Below are 16,489 nucleotides of genomic sequence, written 5' to 3'. Positions count from 1 at the left end.
GAGTTAGCCCAGTTATGCAGCAATGAGGAAGTCCCCATGCTCAGTTGAAAATCTCTGGTTGTGCAGCTGCTTTGAGGTTACTAATGTTCCTGTATGTAACCCCTCACACATGCTCTGTAAGTAGGCCCAATAAACTCAGTGGTCCCACAAGCTGAACTATGGTGGAATTGTACTTTGAGTAGCTGAGCACCTGGCGCCTGTGTAAAGGAAGCCGCCCTTTTAATGACTCCCTGGTGGTTTTGAGCTGCCATTAAAGGCTCAGAGTCCTTTAAAGAATTCATTCTGAGCCAGAGAAATCTCCATTTTTCAAACTGAGGATCCGTATTTGAGAGAATTAATATTTCATGGCATGAGCCGTGAATCATTTCTTTTGCTAGTCCCTAGAAATTTACTTGATTGTGTGTGTGATGGGAGAGGCGGGCCTAAATGCACATGTGTGGGTGTGGGGGTTGTTCACACCCAAGTGCAGAAGCTAGAGGAAGAAATCAAGTGCCCTCCTCTATCACCCTTTGTCACAGTCCTTTGAAAGATGGTCTCTCACGGACCCTGAAGCCCACCACCACATTGGTGGTCCAGCCTTCCCTGTAATCTGAACTCAGGTCCTCATGCTTGAGCAGACAGCACTCTGGCTCACTGCAGGCTCTCTCCAGCTCTTCAACTGACATTTTTATAACCTTTCAAATGGATTAGGTCTGTTGTGTTTTGGGAGGCTCCTTAGGCCAAAGTGAGGGGGTAGGGAGGATTGCTGGCATCCCACAGGCGAACCCCAGGCTAACAGGGCCATGTTGCTTTCTGTTATCTTTTCCCCTCGTTATTCATGGAGATGGGAAACAAGTAAATAAATGTGACAAGGGTGCCCCCTCAGAGCAGTTCCCTTTATTTACAATTAGTAGATTCCTTCTTTCTGTCAACTCTTCTAGGCAGAGGACGCCATGCTCTGTAACAGGATTGCGGAGGAAGGGCTTGCAGGTTTACAATTGCTATTTTTTTAATCAAAGAATTGAATTGCAGTTTCATGACAAGAGGGAAGCCGTTCATTACCTAGTGGCCGAATACATACTTTCTAATAAGTTCCTAAGCCATTTGAGAGGAGGCTTGCCTGAAGAAAATTGAAAACCACACAAACAGCTTTGAGGGAGTGCAGATCATTGAATTTCAGACACTGTTGCTAAGAGCTGCCTGGTGGTTCCCCTCCCCCAACCCCCAGCCCTTGGTTTTTAAAAAGCAGAAGCCTAAAAGCCTCTTTTGTGTTCGAGGTGGGGGCGGGGGGATATGCTAATTGGTGGCACATTTCCCATCAGAGTCTTTTTTAGTCCTGTCATAGCTGAGATATGAATGATGATAGAGAGAAGAGGGCAGCATTCCGAGTGTTTGGACGCCCCTTATTGTACCCAGAGAAAGGAAAGGAATAGGGTGGCAGCTCCAGTCACCCATGAAACCCCTCAGGTCTGCGGGCTGCCCAGCACCCGGTGGGCTCTCATGACTATGTTTGGCCCTCCCTCCCCAGATGGCTGCCTCTTGTTATCTTTGCTCCATGGCATCATCCTCTAGGGGACTGTCCAACTTCCTTCAAGACAGACTGTGTGCTTCAAATGAATAAACAAGTCAGGATGTGGGGGGGGGTTGGGAGGAGACCAGTGTTGAGCTTCCATATCCTACACAAGGCATCGCCAAAGTGAAAACAGAAAGAATCAGTGTTTTGAAATGGCACCACAGACCTAATGATACTATGGCAACTTAGGCCTTCAAAGCCTCAGTTTGTCATGGTTTAATAGTGGAAGTTGTATTTATTTTCATTATCAATTTATGCAATTTTTCTCACCAGATAACAATAGATTGCTAGATAAATACATGCATACATACATACATAGATCAGATTTTATGTTCTATACTTTCACTTTTATTCTTTTATTTGTTTATTTTGAGACAGAGTCTAGCTGTGTAGCCCCAGCTGGCATGGGACTCACTGTGTACTTCAAGCTCGACTCAAATTCATGGGTAATCCTCCTGCTTCTGCTTCACCAGGGCTAGAGATTATAGGTATGTCCCATCACATCTGGCTTAGATTTTTATTTTATTTTTATAAGGCAGATTTTACCAGGATTCTGCAAAGACAACCATATTAGATATGGAGATTCATATTCCACAATAGAAAACAAACATGTTTTACTTCCTGCTCAGAGTGGCTGATTTTTATGCGTGAAAGTGCAATGACTTAATTCCTCGTGGGCACATTTTAGCTGGGCTGCTTTTTAAATGTGCGGATTTTTTTATATATACATAACTGAAGAATAATGCATTCATTAGGCAAGCAGCTATTAAAATAAACAAAAGTGCTTCTAAATAGAAATTTTACATGACTCATTGGAGGCAGTTTATATATTTGTTATGTGTACTTGTGGCATATTCTATGTGGGTCACAAATGTTAGCTGAAGTCTAGGTTTGTTTTGGTAAATATTGATGACAATATGCTTTGCATATGAAACAAAATATAGGCTTATAGTCTTTATTGCTGTAGTTGTTAATGTTATTATTCTTTTAAAAATGAATGCTGGAGAGATGGCTCAGCTAACTAAGAGGATGTACTGATCTTGTAGAGGACCGAAGTTTGGTTCCCATCATCCTGTAATTCCACCTCCATGTAATTTGATGCCCTCTTCTGGCCTCCATGGGTACGTGCACTCAGACACAGCACGATACACATATATGCATAATTAAAAATAATTATTTTTAAAGTAAAGCACTTCACTGCATCTTTTGTTTTCTTGGGTTATACATTCTAAAGAGCTAAAAGCGCCATAATTTTTTGCACTGGGGAAATAGGAAGTTGCAGTCATGGGCTGCAAAATGTTGTTTTGGTTAATGGGCCACATGAATGACATGGGTCCCATAAGATGACATTGCACAGTGACTGTTGTGTTATCTTAGTTTTTATAAGTACACTTGTTCTCCCAACAAAGGAGTCGCTTAGTCATATGTTGTTTCTCAGAATATAGCCCTTCTTTGAGCAACATACAGCTGCATTTATGACCACAAAATTTCATAGGTAGAAATAAGGATGGGAGCTTGTTCATGCCATCCTACTTCACACTACAAAGAAGCAGCTCACTTATCTCATGCACGCAGGTGCTAATTGATCTAGACTATGGATTTGTTGGGGTATTTTTCCTTGAATTAAGTCTGGAGTCTTCTGTTTGGTGTTCTGTTTACTGGCATGGTAAGTATAGTTTTACCATTTAGAATGACAGCCTGTGAACAGCATTCATTTTTCTTAAATGGTTGAAATCGTAGCAGGCCAAGGAAATCAAAGTGAAAAAAGCAAGTCACAGATGCAAAGCACCACTAGCCTCTCTCTCTCTCTCTCTCTCTCTCTCTCTCTCTCTCTCTCTCTCTCTTTCTCTCTGTGTGTGTGTGGGGGTGGATGGGTGGTATAAGAGCCAAGCTTAGGAGCCACATTAATCTAAGTAGCATCTTGCATTTATTTCTGAGTCAGCTTTGGCATGGTCCTGTGCTACTGCTCTGTTCAGATCTCAGGCATGGTGGCACAAGGGTGTAATCCCAGTGCTCAGAAGACAGAGGTAGGAGGGATTTCTTCAAATGCAAGGTCAAACTGATCATATAACACATTCCAGCTTAGCCAAGGTTGCATAGGGAGACAGGCCCTGTGTCAAAACTAACTAAATAAATGCAGTGAAATTACAAGCATTTATTTCTGTGAAGCAATTTCTGACGTTCCCTCTATGAGATGTAGTATGAAGATAGCAGGTTTGAAAGTCATCAATTTCTTTTTGATATTTTCACTAGCACTAGCAAAAATTAGTGGAAAAGAAGGTACATTTTTATAACTAACTATATGTATATATGTACATATACATATATATTCATGTGTTGACTGATCTGTCCTTGGATACGAATAGGAATTATCTAGAGTTTCTATCTGTGAAACTGACAAAGAGGGTACATAGCAAGTTCTCTAACTACCATTCTTGTCTAACATAAGCAAGGAGCCTGAATGTCTACTTAGAGGTAAGATTCATTAAAGGTGTTTTAATCATCAGAGTGGGTACCTGTAATGCCAGGACTTAAGAGGCTGAGAGGAGGGATTGTCACAAAACTGAAGACCAGCTTGGACAGTAGAGTGAGATCATGTCTCATAAAACCCAAAACAAAGAAGAAAGAAAACACCTTAAATTCTCTAAATATATTTGAGGTTCGCTTTCCAGCACGGTGTTGTGTTTAATTGCTCCTCCCTCTATCAAGCCGTAGGATCAGGTGCTTAAAAAGAAACGAATAATGGCTTCAAGCTCTTCTTTGAGTGGAGGATTTGAAGAACAGCCCAAATCAAAAATTTGCCTTTTATTCCATTAGCCCAAATATCAGTGAGTGTTTCTTTTGGGGCTGTATAATTACAGCAGCTTAAATTCTGTGAGCGCTTTATCATTTTTAAGTGCTTAGAGGTGCTTCATATTCTCCTAAAGCAGCCAGTCACAGCTATGAGCTCGGTAATGCTTCAGTAAAGCCGTCAGACTTTCTAATCATTTATTATACAAAAGGGCATGCAAAAGTGCATACTGACCCTTTCTAAAAACGTATACATTCTTTCTGCTCGTATTCCACTGTTTCTACTCATATTCCACTTGTATTTGGCTTTCGTTTTCCTGAGTGGGCAGAAATAAGCAGGCTCTCAGCTTGGGAGCTGAGACTTGTCCATAATCCAAGTTTATCCTTCGAGAGTAGGTGGAGCAGGTGATCATTATCCATCCATTATGCTCTGGCACAGGCAGGTTGACAAGTTTGGTCCTAGCGCTTATTGCCTTTGTTAAAAAAGAATTTCACACCCAGCTCTGGTCCCACATATTCATCACGGCAACAGCTTCTCATGGAGGGTTCCTAGGTCGACTTGGAAACCTGTGGTGCACATTTGTTCACTTAATCCTATGGCGTGGTTTACCAAAAGAGTTTTATTTAAAAGATAAATTGGCCATCTGTAATGATGCATGTCTTTAATCCCAGCACTCAGGAGGAAAAGGAAGATGGATCTCTATGAGTTTGAAGCCAGCCTGGTAAACATAGTGAGTTCCAGGACAGCCAGGACTATATGATGAGACCCTGTCTTGAAAACAACAACAACAAAGGTTAATATTATGGAGTATTGATTTCCAAGGAGTTATGCTGTCTTTTCTCCTATGCTCTGCTTTTGCCCAACAGGGTCTTATTTTGGAGAAGTATTTTGGAGAAATACACAAAACCTGTTTTGTGCAAAGATGTATATTATGGGAAGAATTCTCTTTACTGGCACATATGTTATAGATTTCGTATTTATGCCTCATTCTAAGAGAATATTTGAAAACTATGCATCAGATAAAACAAGAGCATCTGGGCTGGGGTCAAGAGAATTGAACCCTCTAGTCCTGTCTTGTCTTGGTTACAGACTGAGAAAGGAGAAAAACAGCTAAATGCTCTTAAATTTTCTTTCCTGTTTTGGAATTTTTTTTTTTTTTTTTGTACATCACATTTGTTTAAAATAAGGTCAGAAGACTTGAACAAATTTCTTCTAGTTTTCTATGAAGAAGTTCTAGATTGATTCCTGTGTCTTTTTTTCCCACATGAGTAGGTGGTACAATGAAGGTTTGTAGATAGCCTGCCATCTTAAGGCTGTAGGTAGCTTTCCCATGTCCATGGCATAGACCAAGTGCAGAGGTGTGTGGTATATTGTGGAGAACTTACTCTCTGGGTTGGCAGCTACCACCTGGTAGCCACTTTGAATACACATTCGCCCATTCTGATTGCACTGGAGTTATAACTAAGTGATGCTGCCAACGTCAAGCAACCTTCCCCGAAACATGTGATGGGATTTTGCCAAATGCTTTGGAGTCAGTACAGATACTAGCATCTTCCAGATCTCATAATCCCATAGCTATACATTTGAATGTTGAAAACTTACTAGGTTAGACCTCACAGGTAGGGCTAGCTATGGAGATTTTCAGAGGTGAATGCAAACTGAAAATATGGTCTATTTCAAGGTGCTAGAAATGGCAGCTCAGTTAGTAGACTGTTTGCCTGGCATTGTACAAAACCATAGGTTTGATCCCTAGCATTGCATAAATTATGTGTGCTGGTCCATAGGTCATAGAGAGGTCTAGAGCAAGTAGAGATTGAGGACAGAAGTGCCCTAGAAATCTAATCAAGCTAGACAAGAACAGAGAAGTGAAGCCAGGCATAATGGCTCATGCCTGTAATCTCAACTCTCAGAAAGCTGAAGCAGGATGATCGCTATGAGTTCCAGGTCATCTCAGACTACAGAGTGATAATCTGTCTCAGAATTAAAAACCTAAATTGAAAAATATGCGGGGGTGCTCAAGGACAGGGAAAGACGTAGTAGGATATGCAATCACCCACAAGTCCTTTCTCGGCTTCACTCTTCCATGGGACTGGATGGCAGAAGTGGGAGCATAAAAAGCTTCCAAACTAGAAATAGCATTTTGTCAGTACAAAGTAGGAGGCATGTTGAGGCTTTGCAGCATCTTGATATGTTAACAATAGCCCAGTGGAGGATGCTCCTGCATGAGTTCTTCCCATAGCTAATGAAGTCAAGGTTCATGCAAGGTCAGGTGACGTCAGCATGCTGGTCACCAGAGAGCTGGGTTGACCAGATGGTGGGCGAGCATGTGGCCATGAGAGTCTCATTCTGTCAGGGAGGTGAATAGCTCTGGGTTCTACAGAGAGTAGGGACAGGCAGAGTTGTCTGGCTTACTATGTTTGGGGGAGAAAGTATAAGCGAGTGCTTTTTCTCTTTCTCTTTGTCTCTCTTTCTTTGAAACAAAGTTTCAAGTATTCCAGTCTGTAGCTAAGGATAACTTTGAACTTCTGCTCTTTCTGCCTCCACCTCGCAAGTGCTAGGATTACAGGAGTGTACACCATAGCTACTTTATGAGGTACAGGGGATTGAAGTCAGGGCTTCATCTGTACTAAGTACTCTACTAACTGAGCTACATTTCCAGCCCTAGAGAGCTGTTGAAGTTAACCAGTTGATGGGGTTGAATGCCTTTTTTGCAAAAGCCCTTGTTTAGCTTTGTGCCTTTCCATTCTAAGGACTCAATTCCTGAACTCCCAGCATTCGCATCTGATGGCCAAGGCTCTGCTCAAAGTTGGGTCACAGGCCAAGTCCCCTTGGTTCCCTCTGCTTGGTGTCTCTGTCAAAGGAAGATGGCAGGACCTGTTCTCAATATTGTCCTGCAGACAGAAAGAAGAGAGAGAGAGAGAGAGAGAGAGAGAGAGAGAGAGAGAGAGAGAGAACACGCCACCCAGCAGCCACAAACAAACTGGGTTCACCTGAAAGGAGGGCTGGAAATGAGAAAGAGATGGAGGAGCAAGAGAAGTATGAAGCCAAGACAAAGTTCTCTGATCAAGGCTCAAAGTTTAATATTCAGCACTTGTGTATATATAGGGGAAGCCCACCAAACACATCCTTTGTTTCAGCTGGATTATGTTACTAGGCAAGCTCAGCAGGCAGTTTATTCTTCTAAGTTCCTATAGGAAGTTGTGGTAAACAAGGTCTTTCTGGCCTGCTCAAGGCTGGGGGAGGGCACAGAGAGGGGAGAGAGAGAGAGAGAGAGAGAGAGAGAGAGAGAGAGAGAGAGAATATGAATGAATGAGAATGTGGGTCAACTTCCCTCAGCAATGCTGGTGGAGAAGATGCCTGTAATCCTTGTCCTTGAGTGAGGGACTGTATTACACATTTCACACGTGGGCAGCTATGGTTCTATAAAGACAGTGTTGAGCCCAGTCACTGCATTCCATATGTAACCAGAACCATTCCACATGTAGTCATCTGGCCGAGTGTCTCTGGTGCATATATACAAAGTCAGCCAGCTCTAACTGTTTGGTGCTTTCTGTGTCCCAGATGAGTGTGAAATGAGCAGTGTTGTAAGTGGTCTTGGGTGGGTCTGCCTGTCTAAGAGGAATGGGGGGGGGGGTGGTGTCCATGTATCTGTCTGAGAAAGCACCTTTCCCTAGACAGAAGCTCATTAATCCTTGCATTGACTCAAGTCCAGGGGAAAATGTGTGTTTGAGGACTGAAGTAAGTAACTCCTAGGCAAAAAATGAAAAAGGGAAAAAAAAAAAGGATTCCTTGGCGCACCTGTGTTCTCAGAAGGGATATTAAGAGGGTCACATCATCTTTCTTCCTGTCAACTTGTGAGATACATTATCATCCAAATGTCTTGTGATTTAACTTCAAATTGTCTGTTTGCCAAAGCTGGCCAAAGATACAGAGACATATCTTCTCTGGGTTGCCTTCCTTGGGTGTGCCCTACTGAAAGTTGGGGTTGCCCCAAGTGATCATTTCCAAGTCAAGTGGAAAGCAGGCGAGTGTGCATGGCTGTCTTCTAGTGGAGAAAGTGGGCACTTATCAGTGAGGGAGATTGAAGAAGGGTTAACATGAAAATGTAGACAGGGAGATCGTCCTAAAGGATAGGGGCCTGAGGCTGTGCCCTCTTGGAACAGAGCCAGAGCTGGGAAGGCTGGTGCTGGGGTGGGGTTTTGACAGATGGTGTGAGGCATGTTCTTAGCAGAGCACCCTGGGTTCTCCCAGCTATAAAATTGAGCTGGGCTCACTCTTTGTAGAATACTCTACCCTCTGGGATTTCTAGTGACATAAGAAGGAGCCACAACAAAGTAATGGCTGAAATTCAAAGAGCTGCAGTGGAGGCTTAACAAAGAGACTCCGAAGGTCTGCCCCTTGTTCATACTGATGTGGTACATGTAGCATAGATGTGTTAAGGGGGGAGGGGCTTCAGAAAGAGCCTGTTGGTGGTGTACAACTCCATAATGAGGGAACCCAAAATCCCCGTGGAATGTGATAATGAACCAAGAAGCATCTTCTTATTAGATCAGCTGTCTGTCTCCTGATGCATGTCTTGGGTACACAGAAGCAGATATTTTCTTTTATCAAAATCATTGAAAAGAGGGGCTGGAGAGATGGCTCACCGGTTAACAGCCCTTACTGCTCTTGTAGAGGACCTGGATTCAGTTCCCAGAACTCACATGGTGGCTCACAATCATTTTTAACTCCAGTTCCAGGGCATTGGATCCGCTTTTGACTTTCTGTAGGCATGCACGTGGCACATGTACATATACATTGGCAAAATACTCATATGCAAAACACTCATATAAATACCTTTTTTTAAATAAAAAAATTTAAATAAATACAAGCAGGGACAAGGAACGTATCTCAGTTGGTAGAGTGGTTGCCTAGCATACACAAAATCCCCTGTTCTAAGGAAACTGGGTGTGGTACTGTATATCTAAGATCCCAATACTCAGGAGGTGGAGGCAGTATCAGCAGTTCAAGGTTATCCTTGGCTTTATAGCAAATTTAAGGGCAGCTTTGAGAAACCCCATCTCAAAAAAAAACCTATACAAAACACAAATCATCTGACTCCCTATTTTTTTAGGTGTGACTGTTGTGCCAGAATCCATTCCCCAGTATAACAGTGTATAGTAAAAGCTTGCTTGCTCTCCCTCCCTCCCTTCCTCCTTCTCCCTGCCCCTCCCTTTCCTCCACCCTCTGGGGCCTCTGATATTCTAAAAATTTAAGATCTACCAATATCCTCAAGCAACCCAGACTTGGGGCAAGCTGCCTGCCTTAATAAGGCCACGACCATCACTCTTCTACTATGTCATCTACTGGGCATGGTTATGCCTCTTAAGATTGTAACATGGATGCTATCAGGTAATGGATGTATGTACACTTTTCCAGGCAGGGCAGGCTGTACCAGTAACCTGCCAGTCACCACCATATCTTTTTGAGTGTTTTGAGTCTCAGAGTTGGATAGACATCTGTTTTCCTCTAGTTCCTTTGTTCTCACTTCCATGCTAGAGGAGTTGTTGTATTTTATAAAAAGATAAATGTTCTGGTGGATGTGTAGTTAGGCATGAGGGAAGGGGGTGCCTTCCCCCTGAGGGATCAGCTACACAACTGTATAGTATAGAATAGAGTTTGTTTAGGGCATGGAGAGGGGAGTTGAGAGGGTAAGAGACCGAGAAAGGCAGAGAGAGAGAGAGAGCAGAAGAGTAGGGAAGTAGAGGCCGGCCATGAACATGTGGAAAGAGAGGGGGGGAGGGGAATGGGGTGAGAGGACAGAGAGGGAGCAAGAAGGCAAGAGCAAGAGAGAGTGGAGGGGGCAAGCAGCCCCTTTTATAGTGAGTTAGGCACACCTGGCTGTTTCCAAGTAACTGTGGGGCGGAGCTTAAACAAATTGCAAACAGGAGCTGTCCCAGCTTGCCCTCTGTAGCTGGTGCCTGCTCTCCTGGCCTCTTGATTCCTTGCCACTCATCCACCTCCACTTACATCTTAATCTCTTTCAATCCCAGATGCCTTTGCAGGATCCAACATTTGGCGGACTTGCTCTTGGCTGCGCTTTTCTCCTTTATCTGCGACATCATTTCCTTGCCTTACATGGCCTATCCTTTCCTTTGCTTCCTCACTTTCCCAATCCTGCCTGATCCTTCTAAAAACTGGTTTTCCATTCTAGTCTCTGCGATACCACTGGCAAGGAAATTGAAATTTGCTGTTTCAGTGGTCTTTGCTATATCCTCCCCATCTGACTGCTTTCACTATGTCACATCCCCTGCTTCTCAAAATTCTCTCCTCTGTGACAGGCCCCTGGTCTGGATCTTCTCCAATATTCTTGGCCTCTTTTGAGAGTACTTCTACCAAGGCCCCCTGAGCTTAGGTGGTACATGCATGGTGTTCTCCTCTGCGCCTTCTGCTCTGGAATCACACCCACCTCCGCTCAAACTTGTTCCTCCTTGCTGCTAGTACCCAATTCTTCAGTTCCAAATTCTGCCTAGGCTGAGCAATTTTACAAGCATAGCTCACATGGCTTCCAAACGTGATGGTCTTTCTCAGTCTCCCTCACCTAGGTGGGAGTGAGGTCATATATTGTCCCCCAGGGGCCAATACAGTAAAATCTTAACTTCTAGTACCTGTGAAAGTGCCATTACTTGGAAGTAGACTCTGTAGACATAAGGAAGTGGGGGTGAGACCTTGGTTGATTAGGGTAGGCCTGAGTCCAACTCGATTTCTCAGTGTCCTTATGAGACACACAGAGAGAACACCATATGGTGACATGGGTGGAGGCTGGAGCACAGTAACAAGCCAAGGACTGAACATTAAGGACCACTGATGACTGCTGGAAGCTCACAGAGGCAAGAATGAAACTGCCTCCTGGTCCCCTCAGAGAAAATGCAGCCCTTTCCTCACCCTGGCTTTGGACTTTTAGTTTCCAGAACTGTGAGAGAATAATTTCTGTTATTTAAAGCTCTCAAGTTTATGCTCCTTTGTCACAGTGGCCCTAGGGTCTATCCCCTGATCTCCTTATGGTCCCCATGGGTGTCAGCACTGCCTTCCTCATTTCCCTGGCTCTGCTTTCCTATAGGTCCATCAAATTCCTCTCTTTGTACCCTTCCCCAAATAGCCAATTGTGTCCCAGCTGCATACATGGCTTGTTATGTGTTCAGACCACCTGAGGTGGGAGGGGGAGGATTTTAAAGATTTCACACCACACAAGCTGACCACTACCCAGTCACAGTATCTAGGGAGAAGGGTGTATAGTTAAACCCTCCAGGCTGACTCCAGGGTACAGCCGGGCTTTAGAGCCATTGGCTAATAAGAGTATGTTCTAGCAACCGTAGAAAACTAGATTAAAAGCAATGGTTATCAACTGGAAGTGAGTTTCCTCCCCCATGCATCGAGTGAGTGAAGGCCAGGAACTTCTCAAACACCCAGATGTCCTGGCCAGCGAAGAATGACCCCATGCTGAGTGTGGCATATGCTGACATTGTGGAAGCCTGATATGAGAGAGAGGAAGGAAGCCACAAGACTCACATTGACTTTGAGATACGTGTGGCCTGTCCTACTTAGGAAAAGGAACATGCCACTTCATGGCACAGTACCTCTGTGCTGAGCCCATTTCTCAGCTGGGAATGTGGAAACTGTTCCACATTGCTCTGGTTGCTATCACGTTAAGCCCCAGTCTGCACCTACCAAACTTGTTCTCATTCTCTGAACATTTGCTTCTGTGAATTGTTTGCTTGTTTGTTTGTTTGGGGGAGGGGGGTACAGAGGAGCTGAGTATATCTCAGGCTGGCTGTTGCTAAGCTCAATAATTGCTGTTTTGGCAGCTCTTGAATTTTCTAATGAGGTTACTGCCTGGAACTAAGTAAATAGCTGATGAGACTGGAAAAAAAAGGGAAAAAAACTCTCTTGTGCTCATATTTATGGACACGAGCCAAGTATCTACTCGGGCACAACCTCTGCCCTTAAAGACAACAACTATGGATGATAGCTCACCCTTATGGAGAGTCATCTTTTTTTTGTGATATTAGTAATTGAACCCAGGGCCCCTTGTCTGCTAGGCAAGCACCCTGCCACTGAGCTACGTCTTCAACCAAAACTTCAAATTTAAAAATCATTTTCCTTTATTTTATGTATACGGGTGTTTTGCCTGCCTGCATGTCTGAACACCACATGCCTTCCTGGCGCCCTCAGAGGTCAGAAGAGGGTGTCAGATCCCCTAGAACTGGAGTTACAAATGATTGGGAGCTGCCATGTAGGTGTTGGGAATCAAACTCAGGTCCTCTAGAAGAACAACTAGGGCTCTTTCTCTTAACTTCTGAGTCTTCTCTCCAGTCCGTAGCTTCTTCATTCCTAAGTATTCATAAGCATCATCTGATTTGATCTGTACTTTTAGTTCAATATAAGGTGTCATTTCTTGTAAACTATAGCAGATAGAAGATATGAAGTAAAGATGTCAGGAAGGAAAATAATAAGTACTGAATCCACAGGCATTTTCCAAGACTCACATTTCACAAACATTAATTATTGTTGTTATCTTTTAATGACATTGTTACTTCTTTTGTGTTTGTAAGCTTGTGTGCACCTTAGCACACTTGTGGAGGTCAGAGGACAATTTTCTCCCACCATGTAGGTTGCAGGGATCTAACTCAGATTGTCATGGTTGGCAGCAAGTACTCTTACCCACTGGACTAGGGAACCAGCCCTCTTTTGATTTGTTTATGTGTTGTCACACTGGTAGCTGAGGCTGGTTAAGAACTCACTATATAGCATAGGCTGGCCTCAAGCTCTTTGAAATCCTCTGGCTAAAAAGGACAAAAATTAGAAATTTAATTATCATGCATGACAAAAGGCTTCCCAAATGGATTTTTAAAATGTTTTAATGCAGTCTAGTTATGGATAAAAACCAATTCTTAACAATCATATTCTGAATTTCTAGCACTAGTCTGTTTCTCTAGTTTGTATTTTTTATTAGACAGCATTTCCCATATCAGACATTAAGGGAGGATTATGGCCGGGTGTATTTCATGTGACATAAATGTTCTATGAGCCAAGAAGGCTTGTAGAGGAATTCACAGTTAGAATGAATTTGAAAAAAAAAATCTATTCCTGGTGTTTTCATTTTTCTTTTGACTTCAGTCATTTTGAGCCCTGCTCCTCAAACAAACAAAACCTCTAAAATATAATTCCAGAAACTCGTGGAGGGGAGGCAGTGGGCAAAATTGTTTTATGGTCATGTGGTTAGGCTAAGTATAGGAAGATGACTTTGCAACTTGATGGATTTTCTTATGTTCATCTTGTGATATCGTTGGCAGGAAGCAGTGCTCTGGTTAAGCAAGTTCTCTGTGGCCCATTGGCCTGAGGATTACCTGGAGAAGACACCATGGCTTGCTCACGGTCATCCTGGTAGACATTTGCACTTGGGAAACGCCTCCAAGCATGTGCATGTGTACTGAGCTCACTGTGGCACTCTAGCAGATGTACATGGTGGATGAAATAAGCTCTGCGTGTAAATGAAACTGTACTGTTTTAAGGCAGTACCAGCAATTCCATAGAGTTCAATGTAATACATTTATTTTCTGTCAACACCTTTTATTCCTGCATCAGCTTTCAGAAGTGTCTTTACTGTCTTACAGCATGGGGCTCAAAGAAATATTTTCAGCTCAGGGAGCCATTTCTTCATATATATATATATATGAAAAATGATATGTATGCATACCTCAAAAGTATTTTAAACATGTATTTTGTTTTTTTTCTTCTTCTTGATGGGTTCTCTATTGCTTCTTTCTGAATCATATGGTTGATCATAAAAACATCTGTGAGATTTTGAAGCTGCTTATGAACTGGTACACTGGTAATTTCCAGAAGTGGTATCATAAATTATGGCCCTAGCTGAAGTAAAGCTATGAATAAGGTTAAAAATAATGAATTGCTCATTTACCTGTAGGTGTTCCAAGTAAAACTAAAAGAACATTTTGTCCAGTTGCTTTGATTTGTCACTATATTGTAGATAACAGCTGCTTAAGGAAATTTGGAATGCCTTTCATATTTTGCCTTTTATTGTATTAGTATTAAAATAATTGTTCCTAACTAGGTTCAGTGGTGGGTACATCACCACAACCAGACCCTGTCTCTTATGTAAATAAACTCGTTTGTCTAATAGGAGAGCTAACCAAGTTAGGCTCCTCTGACAGTTCTAGAATTTAATGACTTTGTTAGACATTTTATAAGAAACCCACTAGCATAGTTAATCATAATTATACTTTAAAAATTTTAAATTATATTCATTTATTTCACTGTCTGTAAAACAATGTATACATGTGTCCATTATTTTATAAAATAATATATACATGTATAAAGGTCAGAGAATAACTGTGGAAGTTGGTACTCTCCTCTCACTCAAGTCCTAAGGATGAAGCTCAGACCAGACTTGATAGCAAGAGCCATCTTACCAATGCACAAGGAAAATTTTATACCTTTGGGTCTGAATGGACCTAAGTTGTTCTGACTCAGCTTTTAAAAAAATTGTCCCATCACACTATAAGTTTTCCCATGAAGATAGTTATATCACACACACACACACACACACACACACACACACACACACACACAATCTTATTTTCCAGAGGTTGAAGTTTTAGGTGGTGACTTCCCAATCCCTTCACCAAGAGACAATCAAATAGGCTGAAGCCACATTTCAGGGGAAAGCTGGCTGTGGGCGTGGTCTTCAGGGACAATGGGTAAAGTGGAAAGTGAGATGGAAAATTAAAAGAAAGTGTTGAAGCAGGCCAAACTGGTTTTCAAGGTCTTTTCTTGTTTAACACAGCAGAAATGTTGAATATAAATGGGCGTGAGAGATTATCTAAAACCAAAGCATTAAAAGATCAGGCTGGTAAAGGATTTTGATTTGGGATCTTCCCACATTGTTTTGAGGTATTGTGTAAAAACTTCATAAAACTTTGGAGAATGTTTTTAGGAGAAGTGGTTTCTAAATTGTCTTTTAAATGGTGTCTCTGTGTGTGTGTGTCTGTCTGTGTGTGTGTGTGTGTGTGTGTGTGTGTATCTGTGTGTGTGTGTCTGTGTGAGAGAGAGAGAAAGGGAGGGGGGAGAGGGAGAGGAATGGAGCTCTAGTGGTTAGACTTGGCAGAAAATTTCACCTACTGAGCCATTTCACTGGCCCTCCAATATATCTTTAATATTTACTCCCATCATGGGTGTCAGGTAAACTATGGTGGCTCTAGGATTCCTTTATCCTGCGGTTATCGATAGTTATCTTTGTATGTGACTTTAGTTATAGATTTTTTTTTCAATAAAGACAGTGAAGATGAGTGAGCTAAATGCAATTATTAAATGTCTGTGAAATCAGTAATGCTTGAAAACTAAGGCTCATAATCAAAATAAAGATTTAAATACTTAATATGAGCTAAGAACATTGGTCTCACTTGTGCAAAAGAGCTTATAAAAACAGCCATCAGAATCATTGGAACCCCTGTTGGCATAATAGCCTTGAAGCCAGATGTTTAGAGTGCTGTTAAATGGTACCCTCTTGAGATTTTGACTGGGGACTTCTAATGAATAATACTCTATGCAGATGTAATCACATCCTACCAAAAAAACCCACACTTGATTTTCATATTAGAAACCACCAAAATATCCGATAGATATACTTTCAATATACTGATTGTTGAATAAGCATGTGCCCCCTTTTAGAAATTGTGTTTGAGCTAAAATTTTTTGTATATTAATACAAAGAAGTAGAATCTAATGCTGAATTGTTGTCACCATTGTTAAATCTATTTGAAATGTCTCTCCTCTTGAATACCTTTATTCTTTTGTCGTTAGTATAATTTTTAAAGTCAGCTTGTCTAGAGATTCGTGAAACAAAAGTTTTTTGGGTTTTGGTTGGTTTTTTTTTAAATAATAGAGCAAGGGTATATCTTTCGAAGATACTTTTCCAGGGTTTGGGGACAAATAGAATAAACAAAATTGATGCCCCAGAAAGGGGAAGCATAGACAAACAGGCGTTCTCCTGAGAGATAACATATAGTGTGGTCTGACCAAGTCACGTGGTGGGAGGGGGCTCTTTTCTTTCTCCTCCACATCCCTTCCTCTGATGTCACAAGTCTATT

At 42.1% G+C, this 16,489-nt stretch overlaps 1 protein-coding gene across 2 annotated transcripts in view; it reads left to right on the top strand.

The window, feature by feature from the left end:
* Gpm6b (glycoprotein M6B) overlaps positions 1-16,489 on the top strand; it is a 142,619-nt gene that overhangs the window by 83,444 nt on the left and 42,686 nt on the right. The gene's annotated exons all lie outside the window — the stretch shown is intronic.

Source organism: Arvicanthis niloticus, chromosome X, assembly GCF_011762505.2.
Source record: "Arvicanthis niloticus isolate mArvNil1 chromosome X, mArvNil1.pat.X, whole genome shotgun sequence".
Lineage (NCBI taxonomy): Eukaryota > Metazoa > Chordata > Mammalia > Rodentia > Muridae > Arvicanthis > Arvicanthis niloticus.
This window is presented reverse-complemented; position numbering and strand designations above follow the sequence as displayed.